The sequence below is a fragment of the Lissotriton vulgaris genome, chromosome 3_1, assembly GCF_964263255.1.
Source record: "Lissotriton vulgaris chromosome 3_1, aLisVul1.2, whole genome shotgun sequence".
In the NCBI taxonomy this organism is placed as follows: Eukaryota; Metazoa; Chordata; class Amphibia; order Caudata; family Salamandridae; genus Lissotriton; species Lissotriton vulgaris.
In genome coordinates, this window is record NC_141689.1 from 1,933,802,318 (window position 1) to 1,933,816,235 (window position 13,918).

The 13,918-nt window shown below is 40.8% G+C and overlaps 1 protein-coding gene across 2 annotated transcripts in view; it reads left to right on the forward strand.

The window, feature by feature from the left end:
• Window positions 1–13,918, forward strand: part of LOC147728638 (uncharacterized) — a 360,759-nt gene that overhangs the window by 12,140 nt on the left and 334,701 nt on the right. The window lies entirely within an intron of this gene.

Consider the following 13,918-nt stretch of genomic DNA (forward strand, 5'->3'; position numbering starts at 1 on the left):
GTTGTCGGAGGCAACCTTCATTTGTTACAATTTAAAAGATAGCGAGCCTTCTGTGGCCTACGGAAATTAACCACGATGCAGTCGCGTTTTATACCCATCGAGGATTGGCCTACCCACCCTACTCTGTGAACCATTAAAATCTCCTTAGTATCTGAGCGATGGAACCTTTTTTGTTTTGTCAACCAGTCCACAGTTTTATTCCGTTGGTCATCCCAATTTTCTCTCTGACCTGCACTTAGAGCAGAAACACCAGCCAAAATCAAAACATAAGGACATGAAGCTGGGGGTAGACTTAGTGCATCTGTATTGGGGTTCAAAGAACAATTAGTTACATCAACTCTCAAATCCTTGATAGGAACACTCACATCCCCTCCTAAATCTAAGCGTGATATACAGCTATCTTGTAGACCTTGTGGACCTAAGGATTTCGAGCCATTGTATAACTCCTGCAACCTACCTTCCATACTATTGGATGTGGGATTGATCATATAGTTTCCTTTAGCTTTCCCGTCATATACTAAGGATGGACAACTATCCACCATTGTTCTTAAATATTCCCTTTCTTCTCCGCCCACTTGTCTACCCACCTTATTACAACTTAATTTTTTATGGCTGTGTCTAATTGGTTCAATTTTTCCCAAAGTAGAGCAAAGTTTTTTTCAACCAAATCATGGACGCAGGATAACACTACTCCGAATGTTGATTAATTTAGGCCAGAGTCCGATTCAGTCATAACATCCTTAGTATTAACAACACTTGGGACGTGAGACGGTGGAACCATGTCAGTTTGTGTGCCAACAGAGTTACTTTTCGAAGAGAAAACATTGACATTATGAGCAGTATTGGCACAATCAAATACTTGAGAGCCCTTAACAACCTTTGTTTTTTTTTACCCCAGCCCCTGTTTTCTGTTAGCTGGCAAAACGTCTGCCTTCCGAGCTACCACATTCTTCAAGACCCTCGTACTCGTGACTCTACCAGACACTACTGAAGGATTTGGGTCTGGTACAGAAGGGGAAGGAGCAAATGAGGCGTTTGTGGACCTGATGGGCAGACATTCTTGCACGGAATCCCCCGTTCTAAATGAAGGGGTACCTGCTAATAAGGGCATAGTTGTAGGTACGTTAAATCTGCCAAATAAGGTGGAGGGCCACTTCTTATTCAGGCTGAGGCATGAGGAGACATTGCCTCAGTTATCTGATACTTAAAATAATTCACTTTGGATTCAGGATAAGGCATTCAGAATATTCACTTAAGTCATCTCAACTACATCTCAAAGGACGTGCAGGCATAGAGATCGTTCTAAGAATGTTCCAAAAACTTTCATTTCAACTCATTAGCCGTAGTGTATATGTATAACATTTGCTCTAGATGCAGCTCACTAAATACCTTTCTTTATCAGATGGCTAGAGCAGTCCAAGTAATGAGTGATGTAATATGCAGTGTATGGCAGGAGCGCAAGTTAGATTTTTGCTCAGTTAAATGCAGCTTCTGAAATTCAGTGTTTTTTGGAGTTTAAAACTGCGCAAAATGAGTGATATTCTACCTAACTATAACTTTAATCTTTCTTTTTTTAGTACATTTCAAAGGGTTTTTTTTAACATGAAGTTTAGCATAATGTTGAAAGTTAATTATATTGCTATTTTTATATTTTCAACCTATTTACAATACTATTGCATGTCATTTATATATATTTTTTTCTTTCTGTGGTAAGGCAGTACTATTGCGTGATTACCTTGGAACTACTGTAGCCAATGACGAGTTCCAGTGGGAACTCTGATGTACTGTGTATGTATGTCTTGTTTCAGGTCGCGCTGTAGTACTGAGAGATTGCTGTAAAATAAAAAGAAAGTTAAGTTTACTAATAAAAACAATCTTTTTTATTAACGTTAAAGACAGAGGTTTTAACATAGGTCACATTTTGAGGATCCTGTAAGTGTTTTTATTTTGTTCGTAATAACTTGTTTTTTCCCCTTTGGTTTTGAGCTCATAATATGAGTATCCTTAGTGTGCTTTTAATAATTAAAAACGTCTTGGTTTTGTGGTCTTGCAGTGATATCATGATAGTCTTGCAGCGTACTGCATGACCAGTGTCACAGACAAGATACACCTTTGATTAGAGGAAATCACTGTGATGCATCTGAAAAGCTGTTGGAATCCTTGCTTGACAGATAAACCGATATGAGACATTTTGAGTAACCTATTAATAAATGTGCAATAACCACACGTTAAAGAAGCATGAGAAATAAATATAAGAAAACTTAGTTACTGCATTTTAAGACTATGCAGATAATATTAGAATGGATGAAATCATATTAATTTGAAAGATATAGGTTCATATTTTATTAACCAGCTTTGACATGTTATTTCAATGTGTATTAAAAAATTAGTGATGTACTGACATGTTCTGAAATGTATAATCGTCCTCATTGAAATAGTAATGTGTGTAAAGAATTAATGAAATCTAACATAGTCTAGATAATTTTACATGTGATATTCAAGGGTTTCATTCTGAATTTCATCATTTGCATATGTGAAACTGTGCACCAAATGAGAAAAGAAAACTGATGCTGCATAGCCATATTTAGTGCAAATGTCCTGAAACCATCTGACAATAAACTTCATATATGTACTAATGTAAACTGTTTGAAACCATATTAGTATTTGATGATATGAAATAATTTTACATGTTAGTATTTTGAAAATGCAGTACTGTGTCCTAGTTACATGTGAACTTTGCAATCCAACAAACGTTTTCTGAATGCTTATGTGTTTCGACTGCCACACACTGCCTTGATCACACATATGTTGCGCCACCATTTTGGTACTTTTATACATGCTTCTACGTCATTTTGGAAACTGACAACAGAACCCAAACAGTCCATACTGTTATACCAACAAATATATGAGGAAAGAAACAGAGAGTTAATTTCAAAACAAAATAGGAATGAAAATCTTTCATTACTCAATGTTCGGCACAAATAACACAAGCTCATCACATTTGAATTAAATTAAATTCAGTGCAGAACCATAAACCCAGCAGAGTTAAATATCTGTGCAGAATGTTCTACTATTCACATCATAGTGACGACAGTCATTTGTATTACATGTTTGTTTGCAGATGAAGCCCTAGTGGACAGACATTTATTGACCAAGGTTGCTTCAATGTGCTTGAACCCTAAGGGTTAGTATACTTTGCACACTTATTTTTGTACTGATTTTATATTGATCAGAAACTATGAAAGAAAGTAACATCATCATTGCTAAAGAAACAAAATAAACATTGTTCATTATGCCATATTTCTTTCTTAAAAAATGACATAGGCTCATGTTTTAAAATAAATTCAGTGTGCCTGTGAACCCCACCAAAGTTCAATGTCCATGCACTTTTGTCGACTGATTACATCTTGGAGATCACAGTCATTTCCTACATGATTGTTCACAGAATTATGCGTGTGTGTGTGTGTGTATATATGTATGTATGTATGTATATATATATATATATATATATATATATATATATATTGCGTTTAGTCCGATGCAACACAGCACAGCGCAGCCATATCACGCCGTGCAGTAGAAACGGAAATTGAGTAAAGCCACAGACTCCGTGCTCTCGTTACCAGTGCTTTTTATTCGTGATGATGAATAACAGCCCACCAGTCGCCATGACGCGTTTCACCTCAGCCGAGGCTTGATCACATGTCATGTTTAGAAGGAAGGAAGTAACTTTAAATAGCATCATCGGTCACATGATCATTAATACCTCCCATTTGGATTTAAAGGGGTATACATCACAATATTATACAGGGCGTAGTGCCCGTCTAACACCATAGTCACCTCCCCCCAAAAAATATTTCATCAATGCAATCATTATCTATTTACATCATACCAGAACATTATTGATAAATTAATGTATCAAAATGAGGCGAAAATCCATAAATCTCAATTTCAGAAAAAATTCTAAAAACATTCATTTTTTTTAGAAAAATAAATAAATAGATATAGTTTTTAAATTCATATATTTACATAATGTACAATAAATATATACCGTAAAAATTCCATTATTCAAGCCTCATGGGTCCAAAACCAGATATATTATTTAGCTTGTGCTATTATTATGGAAAGGATACCTAATGTTTCATCATATATGGTATACTATATTCGGGGAACAGTGATATATGACAGTGTTAGGAAAACATGATACCCAAGTGGGTATTTGAGGTAAATCAGATGATAACTAACCGATTACATGGTGTGTATGTTCTAACACGTTACTATCCTAAGGGTCGTTAATATAAACTAAAATTAAAGTGAATGTGCAATTGAATTTAGAATTAATATTATAAATTTCTTGTTTAAAAAATTCGCAGGCTGCCGAACATAATGTAAAGATCTTTGGAATATTATGTCAAGCATGCACATATCATAGAGAAATATACTGTAGATCCTATCACCAGTCATAGGCAGGTATAAAGATCCTCCGTGCTGTTAAGCCCCCCAGGGTGTTTACTGTTAAATTCGAGGATGTATCGGGTTTCTAGCAGACGTAATTTACTGTCTCTATCCCCCCCCCTCCTCAAAGGTGGAACAGAGTCCACCAAATAATATTTTAACAATTCTGGGTTGCTCTGGTGACATTTCTCGAAATGCCTCTCTACTGGGTAGGCTTGGTCCTTCCCAGAAATGGCTCTTAAATGCTATAGGATGCGCTTGTGGGCTGGAAGGCGTGTACTCCCTACGTATTGTAGCCCACATGGGCATACCAACACATATACCACACATTCCGTCTTACACCCCAACTTCTGTCTGATCGCAATAGGTTTTTCATGGAAAGGACTTATATAATGGGTCTTGTTGATGGCATGCTTACAGGCTTTGCAAATTTGACATTTTTTAAAACCTGTAATGCGTTCCCACCACTTCTTGGGAACGTCCAAGGTATTGCTCACAATGGCACTGCCTAATGAAGAGGATTTCCTGAATGTGATCTCAGGTCTATTTTGTACCAGATCACCTATAACTGGATCTCCTTGTACGAGATTCCAATTTTTTGAGAAGATCCTACGTATCTCAGCATGCTGCTGGCTGTATGTGACAATGGCCCTACATTGTATTCTCTCTATTGATGGAGTCATAGTTTCAGTTGTAATAGTAGGGACAGGGCAACTTTCTAATAACTGTTCCCTTCTTAATTTCATGGTTTTCCTCATAGCTTCGTCTATCATTTTTTGGCTGTAGCCTCTTTCCCAAAAACGCATCCTGCACTGAAGTTGAGCAATATTGCATTCTTCCTCAGTGCTGCAGATACGTTTTATTCGTAACATCTCCCCGTAGGGGATGCTGTGAATCAGATGGCGAGGATGGCTACTTGAGGCATGTAGTACCGTGTTACCAGCGGTAACCTTTCTGTGTAGTTTGGTTTCTATTTTGCCATTAGTAACATATACCTCTACATCCAGAAAATTGACTGAGACATTGCTGATCGTTGAAGTAAATTGTAGATTTAAATCATTCACATTTAACCCATCAACGAATTCAGCGGCACTCTCTTTGGAACCCCTCCAGATAAAAAACAGATCATCAATATATCTGAGGTACAATATTGCGTGTTGTTCCATTACCGCCCTGTGCTGTCCCATCAGGGTCTGCTCCTCCCACAGCCCCATGTGTAAACTCTCGAAGACACTATTAACAAGATTAACAAACGCACACACTGAAATGACATAGAAAAAGGCATAGTGCCGAAATGCGTCGGTCAGTGCTGGAGGCTTGCACATTAGAAGCACTTTCACCAGAATTTCCGTGTGTGCTCTCGTCAATGGCCAATTGGAGTGAATCGCCATTGTGGTCTTGTACATAGCGGCTCACCACCACTGGAGTTAAGCACCTGGACGTGTGGTGTGCCGGCGGTGACTCTTCGAGTTGCTATATATAAATATATAACACACGACTTTCACACAGCTTGAAGCGAGAATACAAGCCCTCCAGTTGGACATCAGGTAAGCAGATTTATTCCGCCTACAGGCAAAGCATTAACGGTTTCGACCCTCACGCGGGTCTTAATCCTATGCAGAGTACGAGGGGCAGTCCCATTGAGGTTTAAATACACTAGAGTCTTAAACTGTGAAGAGGGACGGCGGGCGCTGATTTTTCAATACAAACTTATTTTACAAATATCAATGACCAGGTAGTCTCATATTGTTTGTAGTACTCTTCAAATACTATGGCTGATGCTCTCTATTGTATAATGTTCAAGTTTGAAGACTCTGGTTTGAAATCCTGGTAACATTCGGACTACAACGCTCATCAAGCACCATTGATGTCTTTCTATGCTCCGTAATGACCCTCTTTTATAAAACCTTACAGTCTTGTGCCTTAGTAAGCAGAAATGAAATTCAAACGCCACCCCTGGCCTCATGTGGAACAGTTCCATGTCGGGCTACGTGGCAATTATTTCTCACCTCACCGGCGCTGCCCATCGAGTACTTATTGTCCAGATAAACAATGTAGCAGCCTGTAAGATTATTTAGCTGTGTCTGACTGTGCAGTTAATTAAAGCAAGAGCCACACCGATCCAGATAACGGGTTAGTTGTTTATTTTATGGGCAACAAAACAGACGCGTTTCGAGCACAATATATATGTATATATATATTTTTTTTATACACTGTAAAAACAAAGGTTATAGTAATGTTATAGTTAGGTGTGATATTATTTTTTCATTTTTTAAAATTCCTTAGAATTTCACCCAAAAAACACAAAGGTTAAAGTTACAATCTAGTTAGGTGAAACTGTCAGTGACAAAGTTAACATTTTGATCTTAAAAATCCACAGAAAGTCCTTGGTTATAGTTAGCAGAGCGAACAATAAATTGTGCTTATGACCTCGCATATTACATCACTCATGTCATGTGCTGTGACATCATTTATGACTTCACTAAGGTCCTCTACTGTCTGGCTTTTTCCTTGACTGCCCTGGTTCCGGCCCAGTGAAGGAGTTGTGAGTCTGTAGTCGTCTGACCTGTGCAGGTAATAATGGGCCTATATGTCCTCACATGATTCTAAAGCCAAACAAATTGGAGTAGAAACTGGATCTAATCAATTGTGAACTGTGTGAATCTGAGTGAGGGGGCCTGGTCTATTTATATTAATCTCAGCAGGAAGTTCATCTTTACTGTGAGTCTTTCACACCACATAATCTCTATCCAGCCCCATCGGTATAGGCAGGACTACTGGAATTATGTGGCAGGAGAAGGTCAAATCATGCGGCAGGGTTGAGTAAATTATGCTGCACGAATGGGCAAATTATGCAGCATAATGTGGTATAGTTTGTTATAGTAGTACTTCATTATTTCATCATTTATAAACTTAGTAACACTGTCTGGGCAGTGGTTGCACTGCATAAGTACCATTTTAATACCCTAATAAGCAATAAAAAGGGGACCAGTCCAGTTTTGCAAAGGGCCTTTTAGTGCAGGGCACCAAATGTTGCCGCATTTTTAGTAACTTTTGAATCATTTGAGCTCAGAACAAACTATTTTTTGTTAAAATCTGCAGATTAAGCGGCAGAGGATGGATAATGCGGCAAATCTATAATTAATCTAAAATGGCTGCGGCTATACAATTGCATAGTTCCAGTGGCCCTGAGTATAGGTCTTTGTAAAGGGTATGCAGAACAGGCAGGATATTACATTGAAAGAGATTTGTCCCGGAGGTGGGTATGTATATGCCAAGGTTTTTTTATGGTACTCTTTGAGCTGGCACAGCTGTTGTTGTAAAGAAGTATGCTTGAGGCTGTGAATATTGATGGGACACACCCAGGCCAGAAGATTTGGAGTGGGTGAGCGGGAAGCAAGAGCCCGCAGCAAAAAAGGATTCGTTCCTGTTTCAATGCTGGGAGGGAGGTTCTGCTTCAGTTAGAAAGCCGAGGACATTGTTGGCGTGTAGGGTTAGTTTATGCTGATGTGCTCGCACTGTAAGTCTCATTATACCCAGGTTTTATTGTACTTACTGGAGGAAAGACTCCATTGTGAGCGAGAAAATTAACGGAGAGAGGGGGCATCCTGTTGTATATTAGTTCTTCATGTAACATGACTGACAGTGGTCATTAGCCCTTCCTTTTTTGTTGATACCTCCCCAGACTCTCAGAATACCTGTGAGTGTTCTAACTTGGACCGGAGTGTTCCACTCTTGTCAGTTGATGGTCTGGTCTGCTGGCGAGGTGTGTGCTCAGCTGTGTCTACAATAAAGCTACCTATAATGTGATGTGAGGATCATTTATATAGCGCACTACCACTCCAAGGAGCATCTTGGCGCTTTGACTCGTACAGCTGAAAGATGGTCACAGCTTCACTGTCCTCAATCAGCAGGCAGAAGTTAGACAAGGGTTTTACAGACTGAGCCCGCCAGGCTATAGATCCAAGTTTTAAGAGATTTCCTAAATTCTGTTCAGAAGTGATTGCGCAGAATTGCTGGGGCAGTTTATTCCATGCCTTTGCACTTATTACTGCCAGGGTTTTTCCTCCATTAGTTGCCAATCTGAATTTAGGGACAATCATCAGATTGGCTGTTGCGGATCTGAGTTCTTGAATGGGATTGTATCGCCTGAAGTTTTTATACAGGTACAATCCTTGTGAAAGGCCCTAAAAGCAATCGTCAGAACCTTAAACAAGATGCGCTTCTGAATAGGAAGCCAGTGAAGAGCATCCAGCGCAGCATAGGCCGAGGATTTTCTTGGCCATCTCAGGACCAGTCTTGCTGCCATATACTGGACCATCTGCAGTCTGTACAGGGCAAAATTATTTGCCCCCCGCCTACAGACTATTGCAATAATCCAATCTAGATGTAATCCGCGCCACTGCGAATGGCTGACAAAGGCAGGAGATCCAAAAATTTCCTAAGGCCCTTTATGATGTTAAAACATGTACCAGCAACTTCCCTTGCCTGTTGTTTGAACAAAAGGGTCTCATCAAATTTAATCCCTGAATTTCGTGCTGCTAGGATAGTGTTAGGCAGAGCTTCTGCCTCTTTTGGCCAGCACATCTGGGGGAAAAAAAGATAATTTTTTCCAAACCGCAGAATTTCCGTTTTGGCGGAATTGCATTTAAGGTGGTTATTAGTCATCCACGCAAAGGTCGCAGTCAGACAGTCTTTCAGGGTCTATAACTTAGCTAGAAGTGTCTTGAGCTCTAGGTACAACAATTTGGCGATGATTTGGCTGACCAGACCAGAGAGGGAACGTCTCCTGCACAGCATCCAGCAGAGCAGCACCTTGCACCAAGAACCCTTGACGGTCCACCCAACTGGTGCCAGAAATGAGAGGTAAAGAAACCAGCTATCAGATTTATGATTGAAGCAAGAAAAAATAGAAACAGAAAATGGATAACGTGAAATCTCTGACGTCAAGTACCAGCCCCAGTGTTATTTAAATTTATGTTCGGGAGCAAAGGTCGGACCCATGAGTGAAGCGGTAAAGCACTCTGAAGACTTTCACCTGAAAAGTGTTGTTCGGGGGCAAGGATCGGGCCTGGCGTTGTTTGGCAGTGTGAGCACATAACGAGAAGAGAAGGAAAACCCTCTGGAGGTACTCCTGACGTCACACTCCCAAACCCTGGGTCAGTTGCGAGTGCGCACGCTACCTTCTACATTTGCAATCTCTGCATCATTTAAACGACAGTCTAACCAACTTCTGCCACAAACGAGGACAAAAGAAATGAGAAACCTATAAACAAAAGGAAACTAGAAAAACCTGACGAAGAATACAAAGGAAGAAATCAGTCGCAAGTATACCGGACGTCACTCGCCTGAATTGTGAGTCAGTTGCTGGGCTATGTGTATCCTTCTCCCCAATGCGCCATTTCTGCACACTCGCTGTGCATTGCTAGGAAGCTCCGCCACTATGAAGCTTTTAATTTATGACAGACTGATGCAGCCTCCTCACAGCACGTCACCACGCAATGTAGAACGTCACGACGCAGTGTAAGGCCGCCATCTTTAGTGTAATTTTTTTCACTGCAATTTCACTGTCCGAAGGCATGACCGCCCACTATTACGTCCTATAACAGTATGCTATAGCGGACTAAATTAGTTGTAACTGTTGTGTAATGCAGACAGACGGGCGACTATTCAAGAAGGTAAGAATGTGCATGCACTTTTAGTCTTTTGGCAGCGATTAAAACAATTAGAAATAGCCGTTGAACTGCTATGTGTCCAAGCGAAGCCAGGGAGAAAGTTATGACAAACATAGTTTTACCTCCAGAAGTACACCGGTATGACTGGGAGGTGACTGTTTACCAATCAGCCTCTCAGAATAACTGTGAGTGTTCTAACTTGGACCGGAATGTTCCACTCTTGTCAGTTGATGGTCTGATCAGCTGGTGAGGTGTGCACTCAGCTGCGTCTACAATAAAGCTACCTATAACTTAACTAGAAGTGTCTTGAGATCTACTTGAAACACATCCCTGTCGGGTGCCTTTGTGATGGAGAGGGGAATATTCTCCTTTAACCTTGAGCCTTGTCAACAGTTTTTGGTAGTTGACTGCGAACATTTGCTTCATCCTAGGCCCCCAATGGGGTCCTGTCTAGCAACTTGGAGATATAAGGCCAATTTACCCTGTGGAAGGCCTTATCCTTCTGGAGAGAAGGACCAGTGGCATGCACATTCTGTCTGCTGATTCCATAAGGGTAAGCGCCCTCATGTGGCAATCTCTAATAAATCCAGCCTGTTAAGGGGCTGTGAGGATTGGCCATATTGTGTGCAGGCGTGAGGCTAAGATTAAGGCAAAATTCTTTACGTCAGTATTGAGCAATGTAATTGGCCGGTATGAGTGCATTTGGTCGGGTCACCATGACATATGGTCAATACGCATGAATAAAGATGTTTGTGTACCCTGTTGCCAATTTTAACTAACACACTTTTTCTTTGTACTCTCTACTTACTAAACTACCCCATGCTCTTCACTGTGCTCCTCTCTCTCAGTGAGGGGGCTGTTCCCCGCACCGAGACTAAGTATCACGGTGTGAAGAAGTTCCCGGTGATGATGCATGCCACCTATGGTGGGTGAGGGAAATCGTCCTTTAAAAGTAATATTCCATCTCAGCTAGGTTATTCTGTTTTCAACAGTTTTGTTTCTAGACCTAGGTGTTCTATTGTGTTACATAGTATCATGTTGGGAAGTTACTCCTGCTGCTCTCTAAATCTTCTCTGGCCCTCCATTTGTGATTTACTTACCACACTTGCACATCACACAGTCCCTTCCTGGGAACTCTCACAAAGGGTTTGACACTGGTCTGTTGTGACCCCAGGCAAGCTGGGGCTAGGGCAGGGGGGAAGGGGATGCCTGACATCTCGAGGGAGAGGCGCAGGGGGGCTTGAAACTGCTAGAAGCTTCTCCCACTTCAAAGTGGGTACCAGATAAAATATGGGATTCTTATATCCAGCTCATCAGTGCACCTCTGGACCTATGGGTTCTACCAGGAAAAGGGGCTATTGTGCTCCCGAAAGGACTGCAACTCTGCTGGACTACCGCATTGATGTGCGATCTGCTGCCCTCTGGCCTAGGTGAGAAGGACTGGACCTGCATCTCTAAACTCGGGACCCCAGAGTGATTCCAAGGGCTAGTTGGCTTGTCTCCTGATCAAAAGTCTCAGGGACAAAACAGGCTTCCAACAACCTTGAACCCAGCACTCTGCCACCTGTGAGTCCTGTCCTCCCAAGTGGTGGCACCCCAGTCCTCTACCCTTGGAAGTGGGCCTGAAGGTGCTCTGCCAGCCCATCTGTGATGCAGCGTATCTCCCACAGAACAGAGGCATCGCCTCTGCTGCCTGGCGCATTGTCCTCGGAACCAAGGCAGCGCCTCTGCTCTGTGGACTTTCCTAGTTTAAGGGCTTCACATCACCTTTCCAGCGCATCGGAACCACCGCTGCTCGACGCTTCTTCCTGCAAGGACAGAGCCTCGCCTAACTCAGCTTCCCAGAATCGCCGCTCCTTGCCCGGACCTCTCATCGCCTCTTCTATGCCGCGCATCCTCCACTCGGGAATTCACATCTCTTTGCAATTACAATTAAGGTACTGTATTCAGCCAGGCCTAAGTGCGTCCCGATAGCCAGCCGGCGCTGCATTACAGTGTGCCTGAACGTGTGCTTTGTTCCACTCCTGCAGGGCCGGATAACCACAGTTGGCGCTTTGTGGTGCTATATTCACTGAAATCTTTAAAGTAGCATATCTCCGGTTCTACTGATTGGACTTTTGACATTTTGGTCTTCATGTTTACTCTTTTTCCAATTTGCTGCGGGATTCATTTTGTGTTGTGTTAGCACCTCATTACTGTTTGATGTGCTGCATACATTCTTTACCCATTGCATCTAGGTTAAGCCAGACTGCTCTGTGCCAAGCTACCACAAGGTTGAGCACAGGTGGTTAATCTGGGGTTTGCTTGTGACTTCACTCTGACAAAGATTGTGGTTGCTGCTTGAGTAGGGTTTCACCCCCCTAAAACAGTAACCTAATTTCTGACAGTTTTATGTCAACCCTTGTCCAAGATGATAGGTACAACCTAGACACTTTATTTGTTTAGATGGTGAGTTTTCGCTTTCAATCAGAGAAATATCGAGGAAAGTAGATTTCCATGCCTGAGACCGGTGCAAGTAAGTAAAAAGCTCCTTGGACAATTATATATTAATTGGTATCATGAGCCATATGTACAAACACATTTTCCCATAGACACAGAATAGGGAAAACCCTTTGATACATCTGGCCCTATGTGCTTAACTGGCTTCTGAGTTAGTACCTCATACTGCATACCGTAGTATACCATGGGCTTTCTCTACCTTGCTACCCAAGGATCAGGTGCTAAAGGGGTGTACTTGGTGTTCAGATTTGAAACCAACAGTAGGACAATTCTGTGTATATCAGATGTAAAATAGTTGGTATTGTTATAACTTGAGCTCAGTAATCTCTGAAAGCTCTTGGACATCTGAAAAAGTTCCTGCAGTTTCTCATTTATATGACAGATATTGTTGCATTAGATCAGTGGTTCATAACCTATGGTCCACAGACTTCTAGAAGTCCACTACGCCCTCTCAGGTGGTTCGCGACTGCTAAGAAAATTAAATGATTTTAGCAGATTAAAGTATGTACACCTACTAAAGAAAAATGTAAAATTGAAAGTTTTTCAAAACCATTTGTATATGTGAAGGAATTTGAAACTGGAGACTAAACTTTAAGTTTGTATCCTAAACTTTATTCTTTGTAGCGGTATATGTACAGCAAATATTCGTAATGGATTATTGGTGGTCTCAATTAAAGCACAGGTGTGACAAAGTTAGGACACATTAAGAGCACAAAAGACCTATTCTATTGTCTATCATTTTGCTTTAACTTTTAAAAATAAAACCACATTTTGGAAAGCTTCAAGCCTCCATTAAAATTTCGATTTTTGTATACTTTTTTGTTTGTGAATTAAAGAAAATGTCATAATTTGTGACTTTGTAAAAGGTATACTTTTTCTATAGGGTTTCGTTTGTTTTTTAAGGTTAAAATCATAGAAATTGCTTAGGCTGATGTCCCCAGCATATAGTAGTACACAGAAGTCAAAAGGAATAAGAACTACATTAGATCATTACGATGTGCACAGTCCAAGCTTCTTACACTTATTTGTACTTGTTTAAAGGGTTGTGAAAAATTATTATACACTACTTCCTCATACCATCTCTTTGATTTGTTTTTAATGTTTCTTGCTTCACCATTCATTAAATGTTTGCCTTGTGCTAGCTAATGCTAAATGCTCTAAAATGGCACACCGATTGTATGTTGATGCTTTACTCCTGAATATTGCATGCCTTTTTTTAATTTGTTAGTTTTACCATTTGTTCTATATATTGGAGAGACGAAACCCTTAGTGAATCATATGTGTCTTCT